The 27724-nt window shown below is 36.7% G+C and overlaps 1 long non-coding RNA gene across 1 annotated transcript in view; it reads right to left on the minus strand.

Annotated features, from left to right (window-relative positions):
• LOC140533538 (uncharacterized) overlaps positions 1-27724 on the minus strand; it is a 515565-nt gene that overhangs the window by 316757 nt on the left and 171084 nt on the right. Inside the window, exon 2 of the long non-coding RNA XR_011976960.1 lies at positions 5009-5293. This is a non-coding gene — a long non-coding RNA (uncharacterized lncRNA). The remainder of the gene's footprint in view (positions 1-5008; positions 5294-27724) is intronic.

A 27724-nucleotide genomic window follows, 5' to 3' on the forward strand; every position in this document is an offset into this window, starting at 1 on the left:
AACCTTGCTTCTATTTTCCCTGGCCATAGGCCAATGAGAAATAGCACAAGATTTATGGATGTTGTACAAAATTTATGATCCTGAAGTTGAACCACTTTCAAATGATGGGAAAAGCAGAAGAAATTTTGGCTTCTACATTTGCCCTAGGATTCAATGACTTCATTGCTTTTATGATAATCATACTTTTAGGAGAACAGTCTGCTTACCATGGCAGTTCAAACTCTTAGAGATGGTAGCAAGGGCATAGTGAAAAGCACAGAAAGGCTAGTCAGTGATGTCAAATTTATTGTAAGTATATGATTGATTTAAAACATGTATGTTGCCCTAAGGTCCCTGGGCTCCTGCAACAAAATAAAAAATTGCAAGAATTAGATTAAATCCATTAATTAGTTAAATGAATCAGATCTGCAATCCTTAGCTAATTTGGGAGCAGAATTGAAAGGAGCCTCTACAGTTGGCACTTGGCGCTCTTCTCTAATAAATTATATTCTCTTTACTGGAGCATTGTGTACCCCACCCTCTCTTACGTGGTTTCAGTTGTTAACATATAGCTCTGTGATACTATAAAGTCATTTAGCCTTAGACAACAGTGAAACAGAATTCCAATTGAAAACACCTTACATCTTAGCAAAATACACCATAAAAGCTTATATAAACCTCAGGGTGGACTTAGGCCTCTGCTGGGGAGACAGCCAATACTGTAGAAATTGCAAGACCAATTTTCTCTAGCTTCCCCAATTGTGATTTCATTTGTCTGAAAAATGCAGAAAGAAAGTGTCATTAACTGCCAAATGGTCTCTGGTGACAGGGAGAGTGCATGTGTTGGCCAATACAAAAAAAAATAATAATAATAATGCCCTCCCAGGGCAATGCCGAAATACAAGGAGGACAAAAGAAGAGAAAAGACTTCCTTTGCCAACAGAATTAATGTCTTTGGCTTTTTTTTCCCTCTCTCGGTAAGCACATCTAGAAGCAACTCAAGATATTTAATAGCATCTTTCCCCATTCCCATCAGTGAACATCCATATATAGAAACTAAGACCCTAAACAGATCAAAGAAAGAGGAAAAGTGTCCATAAGTATAAAAATCTTCATGGCAGCTCTTTGCGTGGTGACAAAAAAATAGGAAACTAAGGGAGTTGAGACCAATAGGGAAAGTTCTGAACAAATCATGGTAAATGAATGTGATGTAAAATTATTGCATGTGAGAAGTTATGAAAGAGCCAGTTTCAGAGAAACACTGGAAGATTCACATGAATTGGTGCCCAGAAAAGTAATCAGAACAAAGAGAATAATTCATACTGTAAGGTCAGAGTCAAAACCACCTCACCTAATCTAGCTTGATACTCTAACTAGGTGAAAACACAATTTGATCAATCAAAAGACCTTAGACTAAGTGCAAAAAGTCTTTGAAAGCCATGTGATGAAGTGAAATGACCCCAGACAAAAGGTCTATTCATTTTACTCTCTGAGTTCTATATAAAAGTATCAGGCTAGTTAGAATAGTCGAGTGAGTCATTTTCTGACATAATAAAGAGGAAGAATCAGCTGGGGGTGAGGGGAGGATAGCTCTTGGTTTTAGCTAGTTAGCACCCGTCCCCTTTCACCAGAAGAAGATTCTACCAGCTTCAGAAGGTAAGGAGAATGACAAACCTCCCATCTCGCCAGCAGAATCCTAGCATCATACTCCCAAAATATCAACAGGTTCCATCTTCCCACTGGTGTTTTAAACAAAAGTACAAGATCATCTGGTGATCATCATCATTGGAAGCTAAAAACTGCTGATGGCTAATGGCCTTAGAAGGAGCTCACCAAATAAACCAAACCATCACTAGACAACACCCCCATTAGGAAAAAAGGACTTCCAGCAACCAGGAAATGTGGGTTTACCCCTTTGTCACATGTGCTCTCTAACCTTAAACACACTATCCTCTGTATTCTCTATATATGTACTTGTGGGAAAGTGTCACAAATGTTTGGGAAAATGTTTTGTACGATAATTCATATTGTACTACCTTAGTCAATAACCCTTTCTAAAAGCTGCTTGAGGCTAGCTAGCTAAATTATTTTCAGCTGATAATCTTGGGGAGGAGGAGAAGTACAATAGGGGCTTGAGCCAAAGGCATTAAAGAAACATCCCTGATCCCTCAGGGTTATCTCTAGAACTCATCAGTGGAAATGGGAGTTGGGATAAGAATCCTTGGAGCTTATATAAACTACAATACAATAACAACATTGTAAGGATAACTTAGAAAGACTTAAGAACTTTGATCAATGAAGTGACCTCGCATGATTCCAGTGGAGTGAAGAAACATGTTTCCTACCTCCCAATAGAGAGGTGATGGATTCAAGATGCAGAATGGTAAATATGGCAAAGGTGTAAATTTGTTTTGCTTGAATATAAAATTTGTCTTAAGGGTTTTGGTTTTCTTTTTCACCAAAGATAAGAAGTAAAAAAAAATGAATTTTTGTTCACTGAAATATATTTTAATAAAGTTGCATAGAAAAGAAACAGAAATTTAACAAAAGTGATGTTAAAAATACCAGTTATTCAAATAACTGGAGAAATGACCATTTTACCTAGACAAATTTATAAATTCAATGCCCTCCCAATTAAATTACAAAAAAATTATTTTACCAAATTAGAAATAATAATAAGCCTTAAGATTCTAGGAGAAGAATTCATTATTTAGTTAAACAAGTGTTTAGGAAACTTGAAAGCAGTATGGCAAAAACTGGGCATAGATTACTATCATACACCATTTACCAAAATGAGGTCAAAATGAATACATGACCTAGATATAAAAAAAGATATTACAAGAAAATTTGAAGAACATGGAGTATAATCATTACCAGACTTATGGACAGGTGAACAATTTATGAACAAGAGATAGAGAGCAGAGTGAGGTGTAAAATGGAAAATTTCAATTACATTTGATTTTGAAATTTGTAAAAATAAAATAAATGTTGCCAAGATCAGAAGGAAAATGTAAAATTGGGGGGTAGGGGGATTTATAGGCAGTTTCTCAGATAAAGGTTTTATATCTCAAATATATAAAGAATTTTAAAATCTCTAAGAATATGAGTCATTCCCCAGTTAGTAAATGGTCAAAGGATAAGAACAGACAGTTTTTAGATAAAGAAATCAAAACAATTTATCGTCACATGAAAAAATGTTCTAAATCATTATTGATTAGAGAAATGCAAATTAAAGCAGCCTTGATATATCATTTTACACCTACCAAAGTGGCTAAAATGATTGAAGGAGAAAGCAAAAAATGTTGGAGGGGATATGGAAAAATTGGGATGCCAGCTCATTGTTGTTAGAATTATGAACCAATCAAACCACTTTGGAGAGCAATCTGGAATTATGCCCAAAGAGTTATAAAACTGATCATACCCTTCGATCCAGCAATACCACTACTAGGTCTATTTCCAAAGTTTAGGACTAGGGATAAAGGAAAAGAATCAGTATGTTTTAAAGTATTTACAGCAGCTCTCTTTGATGACAAAGAACTGGAAATTATGGGGATGCCTGACAACTGGGGGATTTCTGAGCAAGCTGTGGTATATTATTGTGATAGAACACTATTGTGCTATAAGAAATGATTAGCTAATGATCTTAGAAAAACATGGATTGCACAAAACAACGAAGGGTGAAATGATCAAAAGCAAGAGAACGTTTCATACAGCAACACTATTGTTTTGAGAACAACTTTGGGTGAATAAGTCATTTTGACTATTATACTCAAATTAATTATAGAGAAGACACTATCTGCATCCACAGAAAAAACTGATAAATAGAAGTATGTATAGAATAATTGTGTGTATGTATACACACACACACACACACACACACACACACATATTTGTAGCTAATTGTAGCCATCTCTAGGGTAAAGGGTTAGGCAAGGAAGGAAAAAAAGAGAAAAAAATTTACATGATAATTTTTTATATATTTAAAAGGAATAGCAAGTTGTACATAACTGATTTGCAGTTTCATGTGCAATCATTTTTTAAGTTATACTATGTTATGAAAATGCTTGTTTTATTCCATAAATTAAAAAGAAATTCAAGAAAAAACAATCAATTTACTGGATCATTCAAAGAATGGGAGTACACAAAAATAATTTCTATTTTTCTCCATCTTTGCTATTTTGTGTCTGGAGAGCAGAGACAGAAGGAGAAATATTTCTAGAGAGATGCCATGGAAGGACAGAAAATTATCTCATTCTCTGTATATGCATTTTATAAATAGTTTTCTATTCAACAGCCTTAGTGGACACTCAGGTTACAATCTTAGCCTTCAACACATGGTAACTTAATGTGTGAATCAGAAAACCTGATCCATAAAATCCTCTTAATTCCTTTATAGATCTATCATTTCATTGCTGTGGGCATGCCATTCAGCATAGATTACCACCCCTCCAAGTCTTTGCAGAAAGTCTTTGTGAGTTGGAAAAGGATAAGAATTAACCTGTGTTTTCAGTGAGGAAACTCCCTCTACAACTTGTAGTTTCCTAGATCAGTGAATGGTCAAGTGTTTTACCTAAGATTACATGGGCAATATGTGTCAAAGGTGAGACTTGAACCCAGGGCTTCCTGGTTTTGAGGTTAGTTCTCTATCCATTTATGGAACAATGCCTTTCTTGCGAGCTGCTACAACTAAAAATGAATTAATCCTGACACTAGCTTAGGGGATGATAAATCTCTCTGAATTTAGAGAGGTTAGTTCTGGGACAACAGACATCCAACTTCCCTCTGGGTCTATATTTGAGGCAATTTCAATTTGATGAGAATTGCCAAGGCTTGTACAGCTCTGGCATAATTGTTGAAACACAGGGGCACCACTACACTACCATGGTATAATTTTTGTAAAGGAAAATCATAATAGTATTTTCTAGCTCCACAAGTCCTTTATCTATGAGGCTCTAAATGTTTTATAAACAATAAATTAGCTACTTAATCAATTCTAAAAACATACTGAGGAAAGGGATTCTTAACTCACTTTTTAAAACAGCAGTAGGCAGAGGGGACTGAAGAAGATTCTGGGGTACACTATTAATACACACAGAAGGTGGACATCTATTCTACTTCTGGCTGTTCCTTGGCAAGTGACGGCATGGAATCCACAGATGTGAGGTTTTTGTCTGATCATCCATTATCTCTGAATTTCATGACCAGGACTCAGTCTAGTCATTATCTTTATGGGCCTCTGTGGAGTAGTTGTAGGAGAGAGATGACTATACTGCATCCTCTTCTTCTATCATCTTGGCTGGTCTCCTTATCCTCTCTGAAAAAAAAAAAATAGAATTTGGAATGGGAAAAGATACAATCCCCCTTACCATACTGGAAAACACAAATTTCTTGATATGGGTACAAAGTTTAGGTAAGATACCTCAAGAGAACCCTCAAAAGCTTATGGTCCAGTAAAGACAGAAACAGAGATAATCCATAAAGGTTGAGAACCAGCCTATCTCAATCTATACTGAACAACCAGGGCAATAAAACAAATCAGGGCTCTCAGATACCCACAGACTAATAAAAATATTTTCCCTTTGCCTTTTCTTTCTACTTTCATTGTCGAAAAGAAGCAACAGTATATTAACACCCATGAAAATTTCACCTACTGCCCTGGTGTCATCATAAATCTACTTTGTGGATATTGTCCATACAAACACAGTGGGAAAGAACTACTGACTCTTGTCCCACTGTGAACTTATGTGTCACCCAAGATCTTAGTGTACTCTAAAAGTATGCTTTGGTGCAGGAAGGCTGAAGCAGTGGATAGAATAGTGGACCTAGAATCAGGATGACCTAAGTTCAAATCCAGCCTCACACATACTAGCTGTGTGACCTTGGACAAGTCACTTAATCCTGATTGCCTCAGTTTCTCATCTGTAAAATGAGCTGGAAAAGGAAATGGCAAACTACTTCAGTATCTTTGCCAAGAAAACCTCCAATGGGATCACAAAGAGTGGGACATGATTGAAACAACTGAACCACGACAGAAGAGTTGTACTCTAAGGCAGGGAAGGGCAAAGGAGAGTCCCTGATATATGTCTCCTGACTGCTGCCCCTCTTCTTCCCCACTCTCCCTCCTTCCCGAGGCTGGAAGTTCATTATATTTCTAGTCTTGCCTAGCTCAGAACTAGAAGAGCACATTAGGACAAAAAAGGTGCTTTTATGCTTTACTATGACCATCAGGACTGGCTTATTCCTTAAGATAAATAACCTAAATTTGTGTTTTCCAAGAATAGCTCTCTGATTGAGATTTTTTCTTGAAAAGCTCTTGCTGTCGGTTTGTAAATATGCATTGGTATTTGGGTAAAGGATTACTTCCAGAGATGGTTGAAGAGAAAATTGAACAATAACATCAAAAAGAGAGAGGACTCTAAAGCAGAAAGTATAAACCTAATAAATAATAATGATAGCATTCATATAATACTTTATGGATTGCAAAGTGCTAGAAAATATTATTTGATTTTATATCCTGGGAAATTAAGGTTAAGTGACTTGTTTTATTCTATAAATTCCATAAAAAAAACCAAATCCAACAAAATGAGAGAGAAGAAATTTCTAGATGAACAGAATGCTTCAATATTTAAATATTTAAATAACAACAAAAAGGTGCTATCACAAGGACTCCCAGACTGGTTGATATAATTTTATTTATTTCCCTGTAGGCATGCTGCAACTCCACTCAAGTAGAATGCAAGTCCCTTGAAGAGAGGAACTATTTTATTTTGCATTAATATCCTCAGGGCCCAGCATAGTTCCTTACACATCGTATATACTTAATAATGTTTTATTATGTGAAATAACTACTGAACTGAATTGAGAAACATTAAAATAATTAAAATATTATTTAAGAAGGAAAGGAATCTGTCAAGAAAAAAGTAAAAATATAATTCAAGATGACTGATGATTTAGAATAGAAAGTAAAAATACTAATAAGATACTGGTCATTGAAAGGTAATAACAAATACAGAACACAAAAATACAGTTTCAACAAGAAATATTGGAACAAAGTTAAAGACAAAAACATTAGAAGGGCCATTAAGGTTTCTATAACTTAAAGGATCTGATCTTTAAGATTAAACTAGGTGAAGTTGGGAAAAAGGAAAGTGAAAAACGTTGAAGGACAAATACATTTGATGGAGCTATGAATGGATCCAGTCATTCTGGAAAGCAGTTTGGAATTATGCTTGAAAAACTACTTAATTGTCCAGACCTTTTAACCCAGCAGTTCCATTCCTATGCCTATGCCACAAAAAGTACAAAGAAAGTAGAGAAGGACCCATATGTTCAAAAAATTTACATTAGAATTTTTTTTTAGTGGCAAATAATTAGACATTAAAGGGCATCCATTAGTGGGGGAATCAATGAACAGATTGTGTTGTATAAATGTAATAGAAAATCATCACAATGTAAGAAATGACAAAAGGGTGGTTTCAGATAAACCTGGGAAGACTTACATGAACTGATGCAGAGTGAAGTGAGCAGAACCAGGGGAACAATTTATAAGTAATAACAAATTAGAAAGACATAAAAACTCTGATCAATACAGTGATAAACTGCAATTCCAGAAGACCAGAGATAAAAAGATTTACTGTCCACCTCCTGATAAAAAAGGTGATCAACTCAAGACTCGGAAGAATGGGACACATTTTTACAGGGCCAATATGTGGGAATTTGCTTTGCTTGACTATCCATGTTTGTTACAAGGATTGAGGGTAGGCGGCATTTCCAATCAAGGAGTGGGGGAAATAGGTCGCAAGAGAAAATAAAGCCTTGTTAATTAAAATATAAAAGATAAGAAGGGGAAAAAAAGAAAAGAATGAGCTAGGTGATGCAATCTGTGAGTGCTTGGTGTTCCAAAATATTATGATGACGCAAAGAGTGTGAATACCATATTTCAGGAAATTTTCAATAAAATTTCTTTGAAATTATTGGCTTTAGAGGCAAAAGACTAACTTGATATAATCACAGTTAGAGAGGATCCCAAATTTAACTCGAGCATAAATGTAATTACTAATCACCAGGGTTTGTAGCTTAAAACTTCCTATGATTAGACCTATCCAAGATTGGAGAAAATGCCTTAGGATACAGTGGGCTCCCCATTATTGAAGAACTCAAGCAAAGGCCAGGTGATTACATGCTCAATGTGTTGTAGGACAAATTCTTATTCACATTTTGGACTAGATGGCTTCTTAAGTCATAGATCCTATAATTCTGTATGATTTTGGAAAAGTGAATTAAGGAGAGATAGAACCTTTTAAAATAGCATCAAATTCAGAATAAATTTTAGTAAAAATAATATTTTCATATAATACTTTAAATTTTACGAAGCACTGCTGTCTTAACAAAACAAGTCAGGTAGTGAAAGAATTCTTATTATTGCTATTAATATTATGTCAAATAAAAAGTTTTGACTGTCAAGAGGAAACCACTCAAAAAGGAATATCAGTTTGAATAACAAAAGACTACTCCTCAAGAAGGAAAAAGAAAAGAAAATGTTGGAATAAGGTATATCAAAGGAAAAAGGGCTTGAACCCAATGATAACTTATACAAGTCTGAGAATATTCCTAAAGGAAACATGAAAAATATGAACTTTAATAGAATCAGTGACTTCCAAACATTCCTCTTAAGAAAAGCAGTAATGCGCCAGCTGCCCATCTAAAAATCTGGTAGAGTGAATTTCCTTAATGGAACTTAGACACACACACACACACACACATACACATACATACACACACACACACACACACACACACACACACACACACATACACACGAAGTAAATTGCAAGTGTCATCTCCATTTTGCTGATGAAAAAGCCAAGACAGAAATCAGTTCATTTCATGGATATATCACTGGTTAAATCACTCTAGAATATAATTGGCAGTTCTATTTTCACAATATCCTAACTCATTTGAACTCCTTAAATCAGGAGCCTTTACCCTTTTAATAGGGCAGTCTACTTTTCATGTTTGCTAAGCCTTGAAATGGAGGTATGGAAGGAGCAAATTAACAGTACAATTCCAAGAAAAGTAAGTTGGAGATGGTTGTCCATAATATGGCTCTCCATAACTGAAATCTTAAATTATCTCAAATTATCCAAAATGATAGCAGAAGAGTATGGCAGAGCACAGAGGTGTAGCAGAGAAGACCTACCAGCTTAGGTGTGTCATTATTTTTAAGGGAAATCTAAATCACCATCAAAATTCTAGAAGCTGAAGTTTTCCCTTACTTTACACACAATGCACACCTCTCTTCTTCAGGATCTTTTCTGGAGCTCAGGAAAGTTTAATCTGTTTCCAAACTTCTTGATATATTGCCAAAATTCTCACCCATGAAAATAAATTTATCCTAAAGAGTTTCATTTTGGCTTTCATAGTGGTTTTCCTCCTGTACTACAGTTCAAAGAACTTTGAAAAACTGGCCCCAGTTCCTTATTATTCTTATAAATTTCTGTCATTGGTATATAATTACCTAAATATAGAAACTCATGGGCATACCTCAGCATTTTCACCTCTAGTGCTGTCACTAGGCAAATGTCTTCCATTGAACCAGCTGACATGAAATATATTTTCACTGAATCATTCTGAAGTCTAGCATGCAAAGCAATTCTATTTAACTAAGTTTAAAATCTCTCATTTAACTAAATAAAACCTAAAATATTTTAAAGCATACTTGAGCTACGCAGTAAGTCCAAAAGAAGCCAAATTTACCCTATTAGGTTAAAAAAAAAACTTAGGTGGTAAACTGTGCAAAAATGCTTTCAAGAAGATCTAAGTAAATGAGATAGGACTGGGGTCTCGGTATCAGATTCTTCAGAATAAACTTTTTCTATTTATAATGAATTTTGGCAATATATCAAAAAGTCTATAAATAAATAAAAAATCCTTTAAAGCTTTTAGGGATAAGTCTAAAGATTAAAGCACATTCAGTATAAAATATGGAAACAAATGCAAAAGTTTAAATAGAAGTAGGGCAATAGTATAAGGTATTAGTCAATGGATCCAGATTCAGATCCTAATTCTGTCACTTATTACCCGAGTAACTTTGTGCAAGTCAGGTCACCTCTGAGCACTAGTTTCCCCTCTCTACAAAATGAAGGAGAACACACCACTAGATGATCTCCAAGGTCCCTCCCAACTCTAAGTCTATGGTCTACTGAATTGACTGTGATGGCTTAGACCATCCCTTGAAAATAACAGTAACAGCAATTATAATATTTACTAAGTAATTGTTCTATTTTTCTTCATGAAAATGGAATGGAGGCCATTGGTAAAAGCCATAATCAATGACTATCAAAATTCATAGGTGATGGGAGTTGAGGTGAACAGAGCATACTGAGATCTAAATGAGCTAAATCTTCAGAGATAGAACATCAAGAGGTGACAGTGCTGTTGTACCCTGTCCTGCTCCACACTAGTATTATAGTCTTTATTTCTAAGCATCACATTTTATGGATGACATTGATAAAATACAGTGGATCCAGAAGAAAGCAATTTACACACACACACACACACCCCAATCCATCGTGCCATATGAAGATTAACTAAAATAATTTAGAATGTTTAGTCTGAAGAAGAAACTATTTGGGCATAGAGGAAATGGGGAAAATATTATAAAGCTATGGTACTTTAACAAAATTATTAAATATAACACATTTCTATCATGAACAGAACATAATGGCAGGGTCTCCTAGTCCCATCCCTCATGTCCAAAATTAACTACTTCTGTTCTGATATCTGGGATATTTAAATCCTAAGTCAACATATAATGTCAAACTTGTGGAACCAAAAATGTTTCTGGAGTCACATGAAGAGACAGGACATTTTGATGATATAGAGACACCGCATATGATTCAACTGTCTTATCTAAGGATCATATGAGTGATACTAACAAGGGTAATGACTGCTTCCAACTTCACAAAGATATTTTGGAGATTAAATAATTAATGATTATAAAGTGTTATATGTCATTAAGATTATTATGATCATTAAGTTTTTATGATGGAATGATAAATCTCCATGCTTAATATTCAGTAGGTGGCGTTCTTCCCTTTAAATCTATAATGAGACCCACTCATATCCAAAGCGACATCCCTGGTTCCATTTTGCCCTGAGAATTTAATTCAGTAACATCCATTAGGTTTTTCCCGAGAAACCACCTACTGGTCCATGAAAGATTTAGGAAGGGAAAATATATATTTGAATATGATTTGTGTATTACTTACACATATCTTTGAATACCTAGATAGATGGCATCCTTCAGTGATAAATGTATTCTTTCATTGCCAATAGCCTTTTGAACATCTCTACCTGGATTTTAAATCATAAGCTCAAACTGAGCATGTTCTAAATAGATTTTATCATCTTCTCCCATAAAGCCACCTCAAACTTCCAAACTTATTTATGCTGAGGTCACCAGAATTCTTTTTGTCACTCAAGTGTATAACTTTGGAATCATTCATTCTCATTCTCTAACTCCCTCACCATGGCAAAGAAGTAGAAAGTCTTGTTGATTATTCTTTTACAAGACTTCACACATCTATACCCACGCTGCTACAAACATAATTCAATCTCCCATTATCTCTCACCTGAAATAACTCAGTGGAGGGCAAACAGTAGATATTTAATAAATTCTTATTGATTGAGATAGTATAAAATTATTATGTGCATGAAAAATTTATGAAAACTTCCATGTTTTAATATTTAACAATTTCTGTTCAAATTGGTACTTGGTATGATTGTCTTGAGACTCCATTCTGAAGCTATCAGTCAAGATTACCAAGCTACCTTCTCAAGTGTTGCCTCCTACACAAAGCCTATCACAAGGAGATGTTGCCCATGCCCTGCTATCCTGAAAGAACCGGGCATATAATTTGTAGATACTTTGCATGTTCTTGTTGATATAAGTTCCTTTAGGGTAGGTAGTATTTGTTACTGCCTTTGTACCAGCAGCACCTAAAGTTGTGCCTGGCAAACATAAGGGAGGTATAAATGAGTGGGTGAGTGAATATAGGCTCCTAATTGGTTTTCCTACTTCTGACCTCTTTCTATCTCCAATTCATCCTTGATTTAGGGACTAAAGTAATCTTCCAGAGGCACAGATCTTACTGTGTCACTCACCTGCTCAAAAGCTTGTAGCTCCCTATTGCTTTAAGGCTAAAATATGTAGCCTCAGCCTTGAAATCAATAACCTCTGATCCACCTTTGCAGCCTAATTTCACATTCTTCTTCTTCACACATTCTAGGTAATAGTAATAATAATAACACCTCTTCTGTCACGTTTAAAGGCTCACAAAGAAGCACTTCACATGTATTACCTTATTGGATCTTTCCAGCAACCCTGTGACTTGGATGCTATTATCAACCCCATTTTACAGATGAAGAAACTGAGCCTGAGAACAGTTACCTGACCTGCTCAGGATCACAAGCTTGTAGGCATTTATAGAAGGATTTGAACTCATATTTTCGTGTCTCCAAGTCTAGTGTTCCATCCACAACAGCCAAATTGTAATAAAAGGTAAGGAACCAGCTGTTTCCCACCTTTTGGCATTCCCTCTCTCACTTAGTGCATTCACACTAGCTCTTCTCCATGCCTCCTCAACACCATCTCTCAGAATTCATATCTTCCTTCAGGTATCCCCTCATCCATTCAGCCTTCCCTGATTCCACTCCCTATCATTCTACTTCTCTGCTTCCCTAAATTATATCCATATTTGTATATATGTTTGTTATCCTATCCTACCCACCAAGGAGAAGATAAGCACCTAATAGGCAGAAAGTATATCATTTTCACCTTTATGTGTATAGCATTTTTACTTAATTTATTAATTTACATTATGATTGTTATTATACAATTATTATTACATATTAATTTACGTAATTATTTTAGAATCCCATTGCCTTGAAGATACAACCCAATAAGTAGCTATGAACAAAAATGGCAGTGAAGTTCTAGTCACCAATTAAAAGCAGAAAACATTGACCTGCCTTTTCACAAAGTCCTGAGTATGTTTCCACCTGTAATACCACTTACTTCCAATAGTAACTTCAGGAAGTTTAGTCCAGGGATTCCGAGGTCACATGTGACCCTCCAGGTCCTTGGGTGTGACCTTTTGACTGAGTCCAAGTTTTACAAAACAAATTCTTTTATTAAGGGAATTTGTTCCATGAAGTTTGAATTCAGTCAATGGGCTACAGTTGAGGACCTAGAGGGCCACATGTGGCCTCAAGGCCACAAGTTCCCCATCCCTGCTTTAGTCTGGCCACTCCACCAGATCACAATCCATCTAATAGTACTATCACATAGCCCATAACTTTCATCATTTACACAAGAATGGAATGAGAAGATTTGTCAGTTTCACCTCTCAAGTTCTGTGACTGTGAGATGCTAGTTTTGCTAAGATATCTAAGTGAACTACATCCACGACATTCCCTTGATCCACTGGCCTAATAACCCTGTCAGAAAAGGAAATGAGATTAGTTTGGCATGACTTATTCTTGATGGAGTCATTCTGACTCTTTGTGATCACCACTTCCTTTCTGGGATATTCATTAATGACCCCTTTAATAACGTATGCTAGTATTTTACCAATAACTGAAACGAAGTTCATTGGCCTATGGTTTGCTAATTACATTCTTCCCTTTTCTGAAAACGGAAAGCATTTGCCATTTCTCCAGGCTCATAATACCTCTCCTGTTGTCTGCCCATGATCTTTCAAAGATCACCAACTGCAATCACAATAGCTTAATCTTTCAAAAGCCTTCAGAAGGGATTCAGTTCATCTATGCTTAGTGACTTGGAACTCATCAAAGGAAGTTAGCTGTGATTTTACCTTTATTTAGTATTTTTACTCTGCCCTTTACAACCCAAACATTATTCTTCTCTGCAAAGAAAACAGAAATTAAATATGGGTTGAACAGTTCTGCCTTTTCCCTATCATCCATTATTCAATTCAACAAATTATTAAGGACTACTATATACAAGGCACTATGGATCCAAAGGCAAGAAGGTACAAAGACAAAAATGAAAGTCCCTTGACATAAAGGAAGATGCTGGGAAGTGAGGGTTGAGGGGAAACAATATTTGTACAGATAAGTAAACTCAAAATATTCCAAAATATTTTGAGCAGAAGAGATTCCGTCCTATATGTCCCGAGATGTAGTCCTGTTACCTCTTTAGTCCTTTTTGTCTTATAGTTTTTTCAATGTATCTTTTTATTGCTCTTAACATTCCTCACCAACGTTAGCTCATTCTGAGGCAGTTCTGACACTATTCCAAAGGAACCATGTCAGGGTTTTGGTTTTGGGGTTTTTTAATTTGTCTGTTTTTCTTTTGCATTTACCTTTCATTACCTGCCATGGCTTCCATATTTTGTATATACCTCTTTTAAATCTAAGTCCTCTTTTTCTCTTCATTGTAATTGTTTCTCTTTGTGTCTTTGGATTTTTTTTTCTCGGGTCATCCCATCCTTTCTGTACTGGTTTCCCACACAAATTTTTAGTTCATGGCATTCTACCTGTCCTTTCACTGAATTATTTGAAATATGACTTCCTCCAATCTACAGTGCACATCAAACAGCTCCCCAATTTCCTCCATTATCTATCACAAATTCCATCAAAATTTCCCCTCATTTCTACTTCAAAGATTCCAGGTAAAAATAATCAGTGTTGGAAGCATTGTGGAAAGATAGGTACAATAACGCATTGCTGGCTAATCTGTGAATTAGTATAACCATTCTGAATGTCAATTTGGAATTATAAAAATAAAGTGACTAAAATGTCCATGTCCTGGAAGATTCTACTAATAAGCAAATACCCCAAGGAAGTTATTGACAAAAAAGAAAGATTCCATATACACCAAAATATTTATAGAAGCATTTTTTGTGCTACTATGGAATTTGTTTGGATTTACTAGGTATATTTCTCACAAGAGTTTTGTGTTTCTTTTTTTTAATTGGGGAGGCAAAAAAAAATACTAGTTAAGTGAAAATAAAACAAATTTTATGTGTGTAAAAAAGTGTTTATCAGTTAAGGTCCTTTGTAGATTCTTTTAGTATTCTTTTGATAGCAATTGACTTAGTTAAACTTCTCTGCAATGAATGCATACCCTGTGAAGACAAGATGGAAGACTTCTACATTGTTAAGGTCAAGTTGACAGATGTGGACCTCAATTCCTCTCAGCAGGGGTACCAACCACAACTATTTATCTTCCTCCTCTGACCCTTACTGGAGGATCTCTCACCCTAAAACACTAGGAGATCCACATTATTATTCCTTGGAAGATCCTGCTCCCTTCTGTTTGGAAAGAACCTCATATCTATTATCTCCATGAATTCAGTGGTCCTTCTTTAATTTCTTCTGTGTCATTCTTTTCCCCTCTAACCTCCTAATAGATCAGGTTTCCCTCTTCTTCCTCCTATTTTTTTTTCAAAGAAACAGAAATTCTTTGCCAATTCCCTTTTACTGATCTCTTCTATTTCCACATGCTACAACTCTTATCTCTTTGTGGCTGGCTCTTAAATCTATACCTTTAAACCTTAGATTCTATTACTTATGCCCTAGATTCACATCTTCAATAGCCTACTGGGCATCTCTCTGTGGATGTCTAGTTAAACTGAAAACCTGTTCTTATTCCTCCTGACTTCCATCTTCCTGTTAATAGTACCACTATCACCTTTATCCATTCTTACTACCATTAAGTTATCTTTGACTCCTCCTCCTTCCTCTCCACATCTAATCATCAAGTCCTTGCTCAGACTATCATCTCAGTATCTCTTGAATGTCCCTTCCTTTCTATTTTCACCACCACTACCTTAGTACAAGTCTTTATGCCCTTTCAAAGGACTAGTGAAATAGCCTACTAACTGTTGTCTCTCACTTCCAATCCAATTTATTCATCAATCAGCAAGTATTTATAAAATACCTACTACGTGTTAGGCACCTGGGGAGACAAAAGTAGAATTCAGAAAGATCCCTGCCTCCAAAGAACCACACATCCATTCATTCAAATACATCTATTATGTGAAAGGCACACTCCTAGGTTCTGGGAATACAAAGACAAACATGAAACAGTTCTGGCCCATAAGAAGTTTAGATTCTACTGTATCAGAGGTGAGTGGATAACATGTACATAGATACATAAACACAAAGACCTACAGAGCAAATGCAAACTTTTTTGACAGATAGGGGAGGGGGACAAACAACTGGGAGGAGATTAAAGAAAGGCTTCTGACAGAAGGCAGCCCTTGAGTTGAGCCTTAAAAAAAACTAGAAATTCTAAGAGTGGGAAACAATGACATAGTACATTCTAGACATGAGGGAGAAGCTATTAGAAGGCACAGAAGGGATAAGGTGAGATGGAAGCAGGGTAACAAGAAAGTGGCCACTTTAACTGGAATGCAGAATATAAAATAGGAAATAAGGTGAAATAATTCCACAAAAGTAGACTGGAGCCAGACTGTTAAGGCCTTTAAATGCAAAAGAGAAGAGTCTGTACTTTATCCAAGAGGCAACAGAGAGCTACATTGCTGCCAGGTTAATCTTTCTAATTGACCAGAGAAGCAGGACATCTTTAAACTAACATATTAAATTTATTACATACTTTTGTAAAACCCAAGCTGTTCACAATAGAGATTTGCATTTTCACATATAATCCTCTTTTTCTGTTCTATTCTGCATAAGAAAATGTTATTTTTTTCAGTGCATGTTAAATTCAGAATTTTTAAAAAATTTAAATTTTCATAATTCATAATTTTATTACCTCATTTCTCTGTTTGAAAACCTTTAATAGTTCTCCTTGTCTACTAAATAAAGTCCAAATCATTTTGGACTAGCATTCAAAACCCTCTAACATGCATTTTCAGCTTTATCTCACACCCCTAAAACCTTTCAGGTATCTTAAGCTCCAGCCAAATTAGATTACCTACCATTCCTCAATTCATACTATACTTTCCTTGTCTCAGTACTTTTGCTCACAGTATTGCTTATTCTTTTAATATATTCTCCTCCTCACCCCTTGTCTTGTTCTTCTAACCCAGTTCAGCTCCTGACTTTCTGGACTTTTCAACTTCCATCCCAGCTGCCTTCTCACACTGGAGATGCCTCCATTCGTTTCACCTCCCCTCACTGTTGAAATTCTTCCTAAAACCTCCACTGGAGGAAGTACTCACACCTGGCACGCTCACTTCTAACCTTGCTCAGCTGACTTCTTTGAAAACAGGACCTAGATTTCTTTTTGCCTCTATTTTTTCATAAGACTTAGCACAATACCTAGCATATAGTAAGGGCTTAATAAAAGCTTCATCTATCTATCATTGATCTATCTTATCTTTATCTGTCTATCTATCTATCGACCTACTAAATATCCATCCATCTGTTCCCATATCTTCTGGTTGAAATTCTGTCCATTCTTAAATGCCTAATTCCACACTGCCTTTTCAACTCCAAAATGATTTTTCATTCTTCTGAATTACCCCAGTATTTTCTTTATTTCTGACTTTTGCACCTATCATACTCGATTTTGTAATAATATAAGCACCTTGAGAAACGACTATCTCATTTTTGCCTTTGTATTCCAAGTGCCTATCATGTCTGACACTTAGTAGGTACTTAATAAATATCTGTCAAATTGAATTGAATTATATTTATGTCTTAGTTCTTCCTTGTATCCTATTATATAATTCCCTATACTCACTAGGTATGCAATAAATATTTAATGAATGAATGAAAATTACCAAAGATAGGGATAGGGTAAGAATGAACCTACCTATTCACCAATATCCACAATACACCCTAAAAGATTGTACAGAAGAAAGAAAACGTACATAGATTCCAGAAAAGGTTTAAATACATTGAGACAAATGGATGATAGGTTATTAATCTGAGGATAGGTTGCTAACCTTTGGGGTTTAATATTAATGAGAATAATCTTGTAATGCTTATGTTTTCAAAAAAATTGTCGTCCTTCCTATGACTCTAAGCAATAAAGTTATCTCTGCACATATGTGTTTCTAAGAATGAAAAAATGTACCACATAAGTGAACTAAGGTAACTACAGTATTATTTTTGAAACTGAATAGTAACCAAATTGTGACAACTATTTAACTCTCCCCAGATGCCATTATGATGGTTTATATCGCTATGATGTATGACAATGTTTTCCTAAGAGATATCTGATACTACCATAGTTTTCTTTTTTAATACAGTTCCTCAAAATGAGGTCAAGTTGACCATAAACAGTCGTCAAACTAGTGTCTGACAAAGCATTTGGGAAAGTTCTGAAGAGGATAAATTTTCACTGGACTGGATAAGCCTGAAAGGTCTTTTTGTCTCCTAATTGTAGGATCCTATGACAAAAGCCTGAATAAATCTACCTATGCTTTTTAGGCACATTTCTAAACCACACAAAGTTTGTTTATACTCTCAGTAGTGATAACAGGTCCTAACAGTAAAAATGAAGGGGGAGAAGCCAAGCACTGATATCACTAATCCTAAGCCTCCTCTTGATTCTTCTTCTTTAAAAAAAAAAAAAAGTATAAGTTCATTACTGGAAAAGGTGTTAGGAATACAAAAGCACTATTGTGTCTCAATATTTGGTGCTCATTCCCTACATAATCTGCTGCTCTATCCCTTAGTACCTTCTGAATATCATGAGAATGGATCAAGGAAAGTCAGCCTCACAATATGTTAAATAGATGGCCAACATGGACATGGTGAGATTTGATAGACATCCAACAATATTATCCTCTCACTAGCTTGCTAGGGGAGTTGAAATTCCTATATTAATTGCTACTACTCTATGGTGAAGTCTAAAAGATCCTGGTTAGTCAATTAACCAATAAATTAATAAACTTTATTAAGCACTTAGTATGTGCCATGAACTAGGCTAGGTGCTGGAAATACAAAGATAAAACTGAAACAGTTCCTGTCTTCAAGGAGCTTACATTCTAGTATGGGAGGCACAATGTGCTACTTCACAACCCTTCCCCCTTCTAGCAGATCAGTCCCCCACAGTGCAGCTGACTATTTCTCCTAAAAGAGGTTATTACCTAAACAGCTTGGGTCTCCCCCTCAGTCGCTAATACTTGTTGCTCATGAGCCCCTACTGATTCTCTAGTTCCCACTAATTACCTAATTGATATCCATTAGCCCCACAGTTAACTAACACTAACTAAATGTTATTTGGGAATATTTACTAAGGTGCTATAATAAGAACATTTGGTATAAAATCTTCCCCCTAAAAGTCTGGGATATGCTCTTCCACAAGTATCTATAGAATCCAGGAGGAAATAGAATCAAGGCTAGGGAACATGTGTTCCCAATAGCACAGTTCTTGGTTGGATGGAAGTCCTTTTCTACCTTCCTGGCATCCTTATATAAATATAATATATTTATTATATTATATATATAATATATATATAAAATAAAATATAATGCTAATTAGATAATACTAATTTGTTGTTTTCCAAATCAACATGTGACCCACAGGGATTCTGTTCCATTTGAATTTTATATCACTGCTCTAGACCTTCACATTTGAAACAGAGAACTGGCCAGTGGGCCTAGTCTTTATGAGCATACACAAAATGTGTTTGATACAATTCTATACATGGAAGAGTCTGGGGACCTTGCTTCCTGGAGGGTCATGACTACCTGTTATAGAAGTGCCTTGAAGAGACTTTGGAATATACCTAAACTAATTTTTGTCTGTTCAATATGTATTTTCAATATATAACCATGTATCGAATAGGAGCTTCTTGATTAGTTGTGACTGCAGAATCAGAAATGGGGTAGGGAAGGAAGGATTCAAAAGACTTTAGCATTTTCTCTTGGTTAGGACTTCTCTTGGTTTTGGTTTGTTCCAGTATCTAATGTGAGACAATACTCTAATGGGAGAGACCTTAGGTCTTCTCCCTATGAGGCTGACATGTGGGCTCCATGAATACAAGACCCTTTCCCCTCTCCCAGTTCTTTGCCTCAATTTTGGTTCTTTCATTTTAGAAGATGGAAGTTGAAGACAGACTTTGCAAGTTTTGAAAGGTCAGGAAAAGGAGCCATGCAAGACCCAAGAGTCAGTCCAGGTGTGTAAGAATAGCTCATATCGGGTCTTGCAACCAGCTCATCATTAATGCTCTGAATACCATTGGATCCAGTCCAGCTATAACTGAGATGTGGATTTGTCCATCAACAATTTCCCACCTGGATGAGAACTTGGTGGGACCAGTGCTATGTAGAAGTCTGAGCCTACTTTCCCCCAGAGACCAAGGAGGTGTAGGAGAGAGTTTAGCCCCTAGGTGTTCAGGAGAAACATCTATACTTTTGTTGTACTTTTGCTTGAAGGAAATTTCTCTTAATAAAGGTTTATTGATATTAAGTAGTTAAATGGAATTAAGGCTGCTAGTCTCTAGTGGCTAAAGATGGAAGAAACAGATCTGGAATGGAGAATCAAGCTAATAGCATTAGAATAGAAATACTCCACCTTCTCAGAAGTATCCCTAGAAAAAGGAATATGTGTAACAACCAGTCCTCAGGGGAAAAAAAATTCACATAAGATACACTTTACAATTTAACATTCCTTATTAACATTTCTCCATTGTTTTCTTAAAGGTGGTCAAATGGCAAACCAATAAACCAAGCCATGAAGTATAGTGTTTACCAATTTTCAGGTTATAAAGGTACACAAAGAAAATTTAACAATGGGCTGTTAAAACTGCATCTAGCACACCTGTTAGAACCTGGAGCAAGAGATAGGTCTGGGAGGGTGAGGTCAGACAGAATACTCACTACATCGCCATTACCATCATCAACATCACCGTGACAATAACATTCATATAGTACTTTAAGATTTGTAAAACAGTCTGTACATATTATCATATCTGATCTTCACAACAGCCCTGTGAGGTCGGTGCTGCTATTATCCCTATTTTATATATGAGGGAAACTGGGGCTGTATGAGGTTAATTGTGTTGCCCAGGGTCACACAACTAGAAGACATCTAAGGTGGGATCTGAACCCAGTTCTTTCTGACTCCAATTTTAATGGTCTATTCAACAACAATAATCTGCCTCCCTGCAATGGAGTAAGCGAAGATTCTTAGCTATATGATTTTCATTAAGTAAAATATCTAGTTAAAGTAGAAAAAAATTGGGAGATTATGGAGAATACCATCTTTCATATGCATTTCATTTAAATTCTTAATTTCCAAAAGTTAAACATTGATTTTTTTTTCTGATTCAAGTTTGCATGTATGTAAAATTCCATTCTGTCACAAAAGTTCGGCATGAACCTTTACTTGAGGGGGAAAAAAATCTGTAAATGACATTTATCATCTCTGTGACTTTCAGTTCAAATTAGTTCAGTTTTGCAAGTTAAAACACGACTTTCCCAACTGCCAACACTGCAAACCCAACCCGAGATCTGTAAACCAAGTGGTGTTTTTCTGTCTCTTACATCATTATTACCAGAGAGAAAGATTCTGCAATCCAAAGTTAGTTGACAATTGAGTACAAGATGCTTGAGGCAAAATATCATCCAACTCATTCTCCCACAGCTGCACTCTCCTGCTCTTCCAAGGCAGGAGTAGAAACTTGTTTCTGGTGGTGAAGTTGGAAGGTGTGACTCAAAGATAACTGAGGTCCTGCTTAAAAATCAAAGGCACAGTTGCTCTTTTTTGTATTTAGTCTCAATTCATTCTTGTTCCACCTCTGAATTCCTGGACAGCCTTTGCTTCACACACACACCTCCCCGCCCCCCCCCCCCCCAAATCCATTTAATAGGAGCATGCTGCCTTAGTTTTCTCATTAGCAAAAGACTGGAGAGATGACAATACAATAGACAATCCTCAGCCAACATAAGCCCCCAGAAATTGAGTGATGGAGTCAGCCCCTTGTTAAGGAATCGTTCACCTTCTTTTGACAATGGCCCTGTTGTAGAAGGAATGCATGATGTAATTCTGCTTTACACTGAGTCAAAATGTGTTCTTAATCAGGGCAATTAGGCCTAATTAAACTATGTAAACTGCCACTTTATGTAAATTGAACATTTATGGGGTGTCTACTGGTGATAAGGCAAACTACTCAGAATTTTCAGCTTCAGAAATATACAAGCCCTAAAAAAGAGTGTCCTAAAATCTTTGACAGGCTAAAAAAACCCCATGATTTATACTGACTCCTTTTCTTCCCCAGCCCCTAAAGTATAAACTTAGTATATAATAAAGTATAAATTTAGTCATTGGACCTGTTCTTTACTCTTAATTTTCCTTTGCAGAGCTCATTAATTTGTACCTCAATTTAAGTCAACCAACATTTGTTAGGTGGCTACTGTGTACAAAGTTCTCTCTAGCATTACTGATAAAGAGAAAAAGCAGTTTGTGCCCTAAAGAAACCTACAGGAAAGATATCAGCTGTACACAGATAAGTAAATACAAAATAATTTGAGCAGGGGAAGGAGAGAGAGAGGAGAGGGAGGGAAGAGGGTGAGAGAGAATGAGAAAGAGAGAGAGAATATTAACACCTGGGGATTTCAGGTGGCACCTTACCTAAGCCATGAAAGAAGCAAGGTATTCTAAGAGACGTAGATGAGGAGGAACTAACTATATTCCAGCACTGGAGGACAGTCCACACATGTAAAGGCATGCAAGTTGGAAAGGGACTGGCGGTATGGCAGAAAGATCACTGGGCTGGGGCCTGGTTTGGTGGTAGACACCTGGAATCCCTGATCCTAATGGAATTTGAAGCTAGGGAGTTCTGAGCTGAATTAATGCTAAAGCCAATCCGATGTCCTCACTAAACGCCACAATGTGGTGAGCCCCTGGGAGCAGCAGGCCTCCTTACTAATGAAGGTGCAGCAAACCAGTGCATGTGAGAAACAGAGGGGATCAGAGATCCATGAAGATCAGCAGTAGAACCAGGCCCAAAAGTGGCTGAGGCACTTTAGCCTGGGCAGGACAGAGCCCCAATTTCCAAAAACAACAAAAAATAATTGGTTTTTTGAGTCAGAGTGCCCATGTGGGTTCATTCTACCTTTCTTCATGTATAAAATGCAGCAGCTGAACTAGATGGCCTCTTGGGTCCGTTTCATCTCCAAATATGTGATCAGAGGTTGACTTCAGCGCATATAGTTAATAAGCAAATTTGGCTGAAATGGAATATCTGACAAGGAGTAGCATTAAATATGACTGGAAAGGTAGGTAGGAGTCCAATTGTGGAGGGTTTTAAATACCAGACTAAGGATTTTTGCATCTTAATCTATAGACGATAGGAGCTGATGAATATATTTGTGTAGCAGACCATGTTTTAGAAATACTACTATGGTAGTTACATGGAGGATGGATTGGAGAAGGGACAGACAGAAATCAGAGAAACCAGGGAGGAAGACATAGTGACAGTGTAGATGAGTAGTGATAAGGGCTTGAACTATCCAAGCGAATATATGGTAGGTGTCAAATGTGAGATTTGGGGTGGAGATAGAATAGACAAAACTTGTCAACAGATTAGATATAAGGAACCAGGAGAGGGAAGAAGGGGAGAATTAAGGAAGGCCCTGAGGCTGTGAACTGGGATGCCTGAAACAATGGTGATGCCTTCAACAAAATATGGAGATTTGAAGGAGTGGTAACTTTAGGGGAAATGGTAAATAATAACTCAGCAAAGGATACTGAGGATAAACCATAATACAAGTAGAAAAAGAACCAAGCAAGAGCAGTGCCCTGTACACCAAGGAAGGGGAAATATCAGGGCAAAGGGTGAGGGGGGGAAGTGATTAATAGTGACAAAAGCTGTGGAGACCAAAAGTAGGATGTACTTTTATACACGTTCATTGGCTTTAACAGCTAAGAGATTCGATCAGTTCATATCAATTAAGCACCTACTATGTGTCAGGTATCTTGCAGCAAGCAGCTTCATTAAATGGTAGGGTCATAAACTAAACTGGGTATGTGAAAGATGAAATGAATATTGGCATAAATCTAACAAACTGAAATTCACTAAAGATAAATACAAAGTCTTGCATTTGGGTACAAAAAAAAATCTTCAAAAGTATAAGATGGATAGATCAAGATTGCTCTGAGAAGTATCTGAAGGTTTTAGTGGATTTTAAGCTGAACGTGAGCCAATTCTAAGATGTAGTATCTGAAAACTTGATGTGATCTTGGGCTACATCCAGAAGGACATGGCTTCCAGGAATGTGGAGGTTACGCTTCCATCGTGCTTTGAGCGCATCAGTCCTTTTCTGGAGCACTGTGCTCAGTTTGAGGAGCCATGGTTTAAAAAGGACCTTGATGAGTAGAGCAACCAGGATGGTGAAGGTCCTTGAGTTCATGTCATTTGAAAACTGATTAAAGGAGCAGGCATGTTTATCCTGGAGAAGAGAAGATGCAAGGGGGACATGATCACTATCTTCAAGTATGTGAAGAAGGGACCAGACTTGTTCCATTTAGCCCCAGAAGGCAGAACCAGGAGCAATGGGCAGATGTTGCAAAGAGGCAAATTTGGGCTTGTTTTCAGGAAATGCTTCCTAACAATGAGAGCTGTCCAAGAGTAGAAGGGGCCCCCTCCTTAAAGATTTTCAAGCAGAGACTGGATAATCATTTGTCAGCTATATTATATTTATGTTTCTATTTGTGTATGGGTTGGACCATACAGCTGCTGAGGTCCCTTCCAATTCTCAAATTCTGAAGAAAGGTGGTATGCTACATATGATGCCAGACTCAGTAGTTCTGTTTTTCTTAATCGTTTTTAATACAAGAAAAGACAAGGAAACGACTGCTATATTTTTTTAAGTATCAAAAAGTCTTTTTTTAAAATCATACACACTCCTCTGTTGGGTCTAAATAATTTCTGTGGTATTCCAAAACCCACACAGTGACTTGTACTATGCTAAACACACTCACTTGTCAACTGATTTAAGAATCTTATAAGACCATAGATTTAAATATGGAAGGGACCTTGGAATCCACCCCTCTCAGTTTATAGTTAGGAAACTGAAGCCTGTTTGAGGTTAAGTGACTTGCCTAAGGTCACACAGGTAGGAAGTCACAAAGCCAAGTTTGAACTCAAGTTTGATAATTCTACTTTCAGCATTTTTTCCACTGAGTCACACTGCCTCACCATGGTTTGTCTGACTTGAGGTTCAGTCATCATTCCATTGTTCCCCATTGGAGAGATCTAAGCAAAGTCAATTACTTTGGAAATGGAACTTAAGATAAAAACCACTGTCACCAAGGCTGCTCCTTGCAGACAATGAAATAGGTTAAAGCTGAAGCTTAGATGCTTAGATGACTAAACCCTCCTAATACCTGATGAATTGCATATTCCATCTGAGTCTGAACCTGGAACACCAACTCCATTAAAGCCAGCTGACCCACCACCACATTCTGGAATCACTTATGAACAACCAGTGTTCCTGAGCCATATTGTATGCCATTCCTAAGGATAGAGAAAATTGAAAGGAGGGAGAGACTAGAAGGGAAATAATAGGAAGAAAGGAATAGGAGGACATATTTTTCCAGGGTAAGGTAATTGAGTCCTGGAAGTATAGTATATCCTAAAAATCCGGTAAATAAAGGCTCTCAAATGTAAAAGAAAAGTCTAGTGCACCAGATTGAGTAGGCTATGTAAGAATGAAAGAATGACTAGCCCCACTAAGCATATAATAATAGCATGAGACTCGTGACTTGAGCACTTCATGACTTGAACATTTATAGAGGAGACAAATCATTAGTTGTCTGCAATTCATTTTACAGCTCACTGCCAGTCACTCACAATGCTTCTGGACTGCTCCTCCTCAGAGGAAAAAAGGTTCCAGAATGGTAGTTTCCCCTGGATTTCTGCAGAAAGCTAAATGGCTCCACTGGAGAAGGTAGACTGCATGGTATGTGATGCCTAGCAATGTGAAATTACAGGAATGCAACCATTTCCTTCTCAGCAGCACTGAAAGTGCTTAGGGGATGGGCACCTGCTAGCACCAGAAGAGTAAGGGTTGTGTCTGTTTCCATTTTCAGTTCTTGGACTGTCATGGCCTATGGGCCAGTCCTCATTATTTTCTCCCAGTCAAGTTATATCTTGTACAGTACTTTTTTCTATTTCATGCAAAACTATTCAGGGAGTTGAACTGCTTTATTAACAAAGTGTGGTTTGTTGAGTTTGGAAATATATTGCTCTTTGTCATTGCCCAAGGAGACTTTAAATTACCTTTCAGAAACACAAAGTTCAATCCCTTCCTTGCACATGCAGCATTCTCATTGAGGAGATCACTAGAACTAGGAAAAGAAATTCAGGGACAGAAGTAGAAGGAATCATTAAAAGCATTAATATCTTCGGAAAGAATATAGGTATGCCCAGGACAGTTCTGCTTTATTGTTTTTATTTGTTATGAGGGAAAGATCGGGGATAAATCAGGGAATTATTGTTGGATAAAACCAAAAACATCAATAAAAAAAATTTAAGCATATAGGTATGCCCCTTTAAGATAAGCAGAAACTTAAATCCTGACCAATAATAAAAAGATGAACCTAAGAGAGAAAGAGGACTCTAGGAGGAAAACCAAGCCCTAAAAACAAAAACAGAAATCCTTACTGGCAAAAATGAAGAAACCCTTCTTCTGTCATGGGAGTAAGAGATTACCACTGAAGCTTGCCAGGATAGAGTAGAGCAGGGCCAGAATCACCTCATATCACATCAATGGCTCTTAAACCTCAACTAATTTACATACATCTTTAGAGGAATATGATTAGAAGGCTCCCAAAAGGCACTTTAGGTAAGTGAAGAATTTGGCATAAGTTCACTAGGTGCCAAATGGGATAATATGAGAAAAAGAGATTTATAATAAATTTTAAATTACGTGCATTAAAACCTTACTCTGTAGCCTCCTTATTAATTAACATACCTTTGTTAAGTGCCCATTATGTGCCAGGCACTAAGGATACAAAGACAAAAAAAAAAAATGAAAAACTCTCTACCTTCAAGGAGTTTACATTCTATTAGGACACATATGCAGACACATAAGTATATACAAGAGGTTCTCAGATTTAGAGCTAGAAGGGATTTCAAAAGCCACCTAATCCAACACTCCCATTTTATGGATGAGGAAATTGGGGCTCAAAGAGTTTAAGTGACTGGCCCAAGGCCACACAGGGAATAATGGCAGAACCCATTAAAACTCATGTACTTTGTCTTTAAATGTAGTGTTCTTCCCATTGTATCACACTTTTTAGTGCAAGGCATGAGGACCTGGGGGGATGAGGAAAGGTGGAAAGAAAGGATGTAGCCAGTGGTGCTTTAGCCAAGCATGAAAGTGACTGCTTTCTCAAAATCTATACCAACAGTACCTACACCAAGCTGGAGGGGCTGCTAAAAGGGATCCAAAAGCAGTCTGTATATCTATAATCCAAGGGTCAGCCAAGCTAAGTATGCAAAAGCTCATCACCACATCACTGGAAACCAGGTTATGAATTATTTTTGGCTACACACACATAAAAAAATGACCTTACAACCCTGCTAAGGTTGGACAGGTTTAGGTCTGGGTTCAGTGGAGAGAGTATCCAGACCAATGAAATCACACATCTTTTATAGAACTGTAAATAAAATTATTTTTGTAGAAAGCTTCAGTCACTGGCACAGTTATAGTGGAATGATGTAAAGGGTACACTCAGCAAACTCAGGACATGCCCTTTGCCCTCAGGTAGACACATGAATGTGCCATTTGA

This window comes from Notamacropus eugenii, chromosome 3 (genome assembly GCF_028372415.1).
Source record: "Notamacropus eugenii isolate mMacEug1 chromosome 3, mMacEug1.pri_v2, whole genome shotgun sequence".
In the NCBI taxonomy this organism is placed as follows: domain Eukaryota; kingdom Metazoa; phylum Chordata; class Mammalia; order Diprotodontia; family Macropodidae; genus Notamacropus; species Notamacropus eugenii.